We start from the raw sequence: 6,780 nt of genomic DNA on the forward strand, positions 1-6,780 counted from the left end.
GCGATAGCAAGTGTTCCTTGTGGTGGTTTATTAGTTCAGCTGCTACGAGTAAATGCAATTAGCTCGTGTGGTAGTCATTGATTTGTAGGCTGCACTACTTTTCACGGCAGGTTTAAATTAGCATGTTTAACTCTTTGCTATTAGGCTTCCCTGGTGCTGTTGTTGGAAGGTGTCAGTCATCTCCACGGTAAGGTTCTCAAATCCCCCTCTCTCAGGTCTCTAGTTTCTAACGTTAGTTCCTCTGCTCTTGTTGCTTCCACTTTAAGTGTCCAGCTGCATCTGTTCTCGGTCAGCAATGCAGGATGGCTGTAAGGTTCAGTGCCTTTTTGTCTTTCGCAGCCTGCACAGGTCATTTCACTAGTAAAATTGCCACTGGTGAAGTGAGAAAATGCAGCCTGTTTTGCTCTGGAATTAAATAGCCTGGCTTATAACTTCTTGGTTTTAAGAGACATTGGGCTTGTCACTGTCTGGTTTGGCCTGTTAACAACCATGTTGCTCAGCTGCTGCAGCGCTGCTATGGACTTTGCCTGGTGCCTGCAATGTGTGGCTCTTTGCTGCTGGTGAGCTGGGGAGCTCTGGTCCAGGGAGATACTCGTGGTGGTTTACTGAGCGTGGCTTCCATGGAGCACAGAGCTGCTATGGACTGCATCCATCCTAGTGGAATTATGAAAAAAAAGAAGAGGAAAGTAAAGCAAATACAGAACGATTTCCACATGCCTTTCAATTCAGCTAATGATGGAATCAGCACTTTGGGCTACATCCTACAAAATCATACAAATTCTTGTCTGATTCTTACAAATCATACAATTTGTAGGTCTGCTGTTTCAGCGTTACCTTCTCTGGAAGGAGTCTTTCCATTTTACTGGACTGCACTATTCTAGCCACATTTTCAATCCATTTACTTCCCTGTGATTATGTTTTCTGTTACTGTTTTGTCCCTTTCTGTTCAGCTGAACTTTCTCTGGGATTCTGAGTCCAGGGAGCACTGTGGGACAGTTTAGTTTGCCTATCCCTTAAGGCACTGAGCAGCCGAATGCAGCTCACAGCTGTTGCTGATTAAGGGTTTGCCCATTGGAAGGGCAGTTTGGTAGTTCTTGTTATTTGGGATCCAATGGTAGAAGACTGGGGCCACTTGGCAGCAACAGAGACCAGACCAAAAGGAGGAGATCTGCAGGTCCATCCCAAAAGAAGTTGTATGTACTGGCAAAGAGAATAATAACCTGCTAATCCCTGGAAGCTTGCCTGTGATTTTCTTACTCATGTATGGTTGGGATCAAGGTCCATTGAATGCAAGGCAGCAAATGTGGCAAAATGCTTCTTTGAGGTAACACCTAGGGGATTATAAACAGGAGGGGAATCAACTTTTTACTCAGGTATACAGTGATAGGATGAGCGGGAATGGTTTTAAGCTCAAAGAAGAAAGGCTTAGTTGGATGTCAGGGGAAGTTATGTGCTGTGAGAGCGGTGAGGGGCTGGAACAGCTGCCCAGAGAGGCTGTGATGCCCCGTCCATCCCTGGAGGTGTTGGAGGCCAGGTTGGATGGGGCCCTGGGCAGCCTGGGCTGCTGTGAAATGGGGAGGTTGGTGGCCCTGCATTGGTGGGGGGTTGGAGCTTCGTGATCCTTGAGGTCCCTTCCAACCTGGGCCATTCTTTTATTGTATCTTTTATTTTTATTTCTTTTATTTTTACCCTGAAATTTAGCTGACTTGTTCTCTGCCTGTAAATGCATTCTGAAAGTAATTTGTTTAAAGGTAATTCAGCTCCTATCAAGATCCTAAACTGCAGCAAAGAAAATACAGCTTACCAACCACATGCCCATAGTTTTTAGTTGTACTGAAGTGGGAAAACTTATAACCTTGAGTTTTAATGTGCACACAGCCTTCGATTTACAGATGTGCTTTCAATTGTATTAAAGAAATTGAAAGTGTTGTGGAGAAAGTGCAGGGCCTGACGTTCACAGTGTATGAATTTGTGAGTATTAAAGATTTGCAAACACTTTCCCCTGGCAAAATACGTATAATTTGTGGAGACTGAAGAATTTGTTGTTACTGGTGATGTCCAGGTGGAGAGCCAAGAGCTGTGCTTGTACCTGCTGGGTCAGCAGAGAATCATTTTTAAATATCAGTCATTGAGAACTTCGTGAAGCTTTCCATTTCAGTGGTATAAAAGGACAGGTTACTACTTCAGTTTCTTTTATTCCTACATTTTTCTTCTTTGGGATCATAGAAATAACCTCGTGCAGTCGGATCAGCATCCTGGCTGGCTCTGCCCACAGAGGAGCAGTGACCACTGTGTGCAGTTGTAGGAGAAAGCACAGGGCTCATGCTGTGGGTGGTTGTGGCTGACAAAATCTGTATCATTTGACGTCTGTATTTTCTTGGGCACTCGCCGCCTCATGCAGTTCTGCTCTTACTGCCCTACAGCACGATGGGAATTGGAAAGGGAAAAACATGGGAATTCATGGATTGGGACACAGACAGCTTAACTGGTAGAGCAAAAGCTGCAAAGCAGAACAAGGAATCCAGTCACTAGTTCCAGCTGGCAGGCAGGTGGCCATCCATTTCCAGGAAAGCCGGCTCGTCATTCGTGAGGCCCTATGGAAGGACAGATCGCTTCCCTCGATGTCCGTCGTCTTTCCCCCAGCTTTTATCACCATGCACAACTCCGTAAGGGAAGGAACATCCCTGTGACCAGGCTGGCTCAGCTCTCCTGGCTGTGCCCCCCAGCCCCTCACAGCAGCACAAGGACGGAACGGTCCTTGTCTCTGCATGGCACTGCTTGGCAGACACCAAAAGATCCGTGTGCTGTCAGCACCATCCTGCCCAAGCCCAAACAGCCCCACGGGCCTCTGTGAAGAAAATTAACGAACCCAGGCACAGCAGGTGGGGTCACAGGCAGTACAGGAGGCTTCAGTTGGTTCACTTTGGTTCACACTGTTGCTGTTTCCCTTCCTCCTGTCATACCGTTACACCTGTGTTTTGTCTGTGTCCCTGGGGCTGTTGCAGCACATCAGGCTGTACGTGCTGCTACAAAGTGAGCATTAGCTCTGCTGCCATGCTGTGTTGGCTCCTGCCCTTGGGGCTGTGCAAACTCTTCAGCTTTTACTTTGTGGGGCAGCTTGCTGTGCTGTTTCTTCCATGTTTCTGAAGACCTTTCTCAGTTTCTTGCTTCCCATTCCATGCAATATGCACCTTGTCTCCTCTTCTAGGTTCACTGAATGTGCCTTTGTTTCACAGAATCACACAATTGTAGGGGTTGGAAGGGACCTCCAGAGATCATCGAGTCCAACCCCCTGCCAAAGCAGGTTCCCTACACCAGGTCACACAGGTCGGCATCCAGGCAGGTCTTGAACATCTCCAGAGCAGGAGACTCCACCACCTCCCTGGGCAGCCTGTTCCAGTGCTCCGTCACCTCACTGTAAAGAAGTTCTTGCGCACATTGGTGCAGAACTTCCTATGCTGCAGTTTCCGGCCGTTTCCCTTCGTCCTGTCTCCACTCACCACTGAAAACAGTCCGGCCTCGCCATTCTGCCCCCCACACCTTAGATATTTATAGACCTGGATCAGGTCCCCTCTCAGTCTCCTTTTCTCAAGGCTGAACAGACCCAGTTCACTCAGCCTTTCCTCATAGCAGAGATGCTCCAGGCCCCTCACCATCTTTGTGGCCCTCCGCTGGACTCTTTCCAAGAGCTCCCTGTCTGTTTTGTACTGGGGAGCCCAGAACTGGACGCAGTGCTCCAGATGAGGCCTCAGCAGGGCAGAGCAGAGGGGGAGGATCACCTCCCTCGACCTGCTGGCCACGCTCTTTTTAATGCACCCCAGGATGCCATTGGCCCTCTTGGCCACAAGGGCACACTGCTGGCTCATGGCCGACCTGTCGTCCACCAGGACACCCAGGTCCCTCTCCGCAGAGCTCCCCTCCAGCAGCTCATCCCCCAACCTGTACTGGTGCATGCAATTATTCCTCCCCAGATGCAAGACTCTACACTTGCTTCTGTTAAACCTCATCTGGTTTATGTGTAGTTCTTATTCCCTGTTCACCAGGTGGATCAGATAACAGTATAAATGAGTCTGTCACTCATCTGTGTGTCTGTCACTGTCCCTCTGTGACTTATGAAATCTAAATTAATGTTCATTTAAATTTTGTGCTTTCTCCTGAATCGCAGATGTGTTTTAAATGATGTTTTCACTTATGCTTACAACAGCTCCTCCCTGAGCTTCGTTCTTCATTTAGCTGTTATTATTCAGGGTTTGTTCTCTTTTGACACATATTAAGGATGTGCTATATTGTTTTTGCAAAAGGTTGAGTATTTTATTAATAAAGGTTACAGAGTGTAGCAGTGCATATAGTTGCTCCAAAAGTAATGTCTTCTAATTATTTCCATGAAAACTACTACAGCTACAAAGCACAATGACACTGTTTGATGGAGCACATCCTCAGCTACAGACTACTATTTTTCAGCACAGAGACTACAATTAGCTATGCATTTTTGCCAGCTAATGAATGAGGACCTGTGTGCTGCATTCCTAACGATGTGCAGCAGTGGAAGTGACTCGCTGCCACCATCTTGACTGCTGAAATCCACCCAGCCTTCACTGCGCTCACATCCCCTGTGGTCTTCACAAGTGTTGATGGATGTCCATGGGTGCCATTGTTTCATGGCACATCTTTGCTTCATACAGACTTCCATGTCAGGTTCCATCTTATCAGGCTGCCAGCTGTAACACAGCAATGGAATGTCACAGAATATTACTGGGACGGTTTGACCTCTACAGCCAAACCATCAACATCCACCTCTGATCCACCACGGACCAACGTGATAAAATAGGAGACACTAGTTTTGGAGTGGTCCTTATCTGGAATCACAGAACGGTTGGGTTGGAAGGGACCTGAAGGATGACGAAGCACCAACCCCCCACCAATGCAGGGCCACCAACCTCCCCATTTCACAGCAGCCCAGGCTGCCCAGGGCCCCATCCAACCTGGCCTCCAACACCTCCAGGGATGGACGGGGCATCACAGCCTCTCTGGGCAGCTGTTCCAGCCCCTCACCGCTCTCACAGCACACAACTTCCCCTGACATCCAACCTCCATCTGCCCTCCCTCAGCTCCAAACCATTTCCCTCCAAACCATGTCCTGCTGCCATCTCCCCTTTCCAAGAGCTGACTCCCCTCCTGTCTGCAGGCTCCCTTTAGGCACTGCAGGCTGCACTGAGGTCACCCCGCAGCTTCTCCATGCTGAACAAACCCAGCTCCCTCAGTCAGTCTTTGTAGGGAGGTGCTGCAGCCCTCTGAGCATCTTTATGGCTCCTCTGGACCCTCTCCAACAGCTCCCTGTCTTCCTTGTGCTGGGGGCTCCAGACCTGGATGCAGTGCTGCAGATGGGGCCTCACAAGAGCAGAGTAGAGGGGAGCAGTCCCCTCCCTGTCCCTGCTGGCCACCACTCTGCTGATGGAGCCCAGGACACCATTTGCTTCACAGCATAATTGAGGCTGGAAGGGACCTTAAAAATCGTCCAGTTCCAACCTCCCGCTGTGGGCTGGTTGCCACCCAGCAGATCAGGTTGCCCAGAGCCCCATCCAGCCTGGCCTTGAGTCAGAGCTTCCAGTGTCCTAACATGGATGGCATTTGAACTGCTGACATTCTGAGAAGTCCCCTGCGCTTTCTTTATCCTTTTTTTTCCTTTCCAAAATTCACTCTTACTGAAGGGCCAACGCTGAGCTGCAATATTTAGCAGTCTTGCTGTCATTTTCCTCATAACCAAAATTCGTTTATTTCAAATGCCTACAAATGCAACTGGTTACAAGGGAATTTAATTGTGAACATTCTTTACGTTTTTGTTTGTAAACCATCACAACTGTTCTGCTTCCTTCCTATCCTTGAAAACATTGAAGTCCTGGTTTTACAAGTTCTGCTCTGTCCTGGCTGCTTGTTCCTGTTCTTGTGGTGGTTTCTCTGCCCTCCACTGCTTTGCTGTAAGCCCTCGTGGGACCTGTGTGTGAGGCTAAGACTGGCTCTGCCTGAGCGCTGTTCAGTCACAGAATTCCTCTGTCATATCCGTCTTGTGAAGAAATTCTTGAAATCTGAGTTAAATACAGTTTGATCGGCCCAGCTGAAGCACCGAGGCAGCATTCTTCAGCGTGTGCAGCTCTTGATAGGATCTCTGTGTCTGGAATGTGCTCAGCAGTTTTTTTTATCACAGCAGCTAATTGAAGAGTAGCAGCTTGCATACACCATTCAGTTTGCAGCTGTACATTTCAGTGCTTGTTAAATAGTTACACAAAATGCTTTTGCAGTTTCAATTCTGACACTGCATTGCCAGTGTATAAAGAAGACCTGGTTTGTCTGTTTGACTGTAGGTGTCTGCATCTGAACTGCTCCCGTGGGTTCCTTTTACAGTGAGAAGAGAGCTTCTCACCTCTCTGTGATATAAAGAGCAGATTGGATCTCACAGTAACCAGAGGATTGTGGAGGGGTTGATTTGGATGGGATCATTTATTCCATGTATTAAAGATCATTTATTCCAACCCTGCCGTGGGCTGGCTGTCCCCTACCCACTCAGGTTGCCCAGGGCCCCCATCCGTGGCCATGGGCACCTCCAGGGATGAGGCACCCGTTGCTCTGGGCAGTGCCAGGGCCTCACCACCAACGTGAAGAGTTCTGACTTTAGCACCTTTCTGTAGGGGTGGTTGTAGTAATCAACATGTCTTTATTTTGTCATCTGCATAAACCATGAGCATCTCCTGTGACTTATTTCTAAGTACTTAGCAGAAATGCTCA

Source organism: Tetrao urogallus (assembly GCF_951394365.1).
Source record: "Tetrao urogallus genome assembly, chromosome: 7".
Classification (NCBI taxonomy): Eukaryota; Metazoa; Chordata; class Aves; order Galliformes; family Phasianidae; genus Tetrao; species Tetrao urogallus.